We start from the raw sequence: 977 nt of genomic DNA on the forward strand, positions 1-977 counted from the left end.
GTATAGTATAAAGGAAAACCTGACACAAATAAATGTGTATAGTACCAAAGAAAACCTGACACAAATAAATGTGTATAGTACCAAAGAAAACCTGACACAAATAAATGTGTATAGTACCAAAGAAAACCTGACACAAATAAATGTGTATAGTACCAAAGAAAACCTGACACAAATAAATGTGTATAGTACCAAAGAAAACCTGACACAAATAAATGTGTATAAGTACCAAATAAAAAGTACCAAAAAACCTGACACAAATAAATGTGTATAGTACCAAAGAAAACCTGACACAAAAAATAAATGTGTATAGTACCAAAAGAAAACCTGACACAAATAAATGTGTATAGTACCAAAGAAAACCTGACACAAATAAATGTGTATGTAAAACCTGACACAAATAAATTACCAAAGAAAACCTGACACAAATAAATGTGTATAGTACCAAGAAAACCTGACACAAATAAAGTATAGTAAAAGAAAACCTGACACAAATAAATGTGTATAGTATAGTACCAAGGAAAACCTGACACAAATAAATGTGTATAGTACCAAAGAAAACCTGACACAAATAAATGTATATAGTACCAAGGAAAACCTGACACAAATAAATGTGTATAGTACCAAGGAAAACCTGACACAAATAAATGTGTATAGTACCAAAAGGAAAACCTGACACAAATAAATGTGTGTATAGAAAAGTACCAATGTGTATAGGAAAACCTGACACAAATAAATGTGTATAGTACCAAAGAAAACCTGACACAAATAAATGTGTATATTACCAAAGAAAACCTGACACAAATAAATGTGTATAGTACCAAAGAAAACCTGACACAAATAAATGTGTATAGTACCAAGGAAAACCACTGACACAAATAAATGTGTATAGTACCAAGGAAAACCTGACACAAATAAATGTGTATAGTACCAAGGAAAAAATGACACAAATAAATGTGTATAGTACCAAAGAAAACCTG

The sequence above is a fragment of the Tachypleus tridentatus genome, chromosome 13 (genome assembly GCF_004210375.1).
Source record: "Tachypleus tridentatus isolate NWPU-2018 chromosome 13, ASM421037v1, whole genome shotgun sequence".
Classification (NCBI taxonomy): Eukaryota; Metazoa; Arthropoda; class Merostomata; order Xiphosura; family Limulidae; genus Tachypleus; species Tachypleus tridentatus.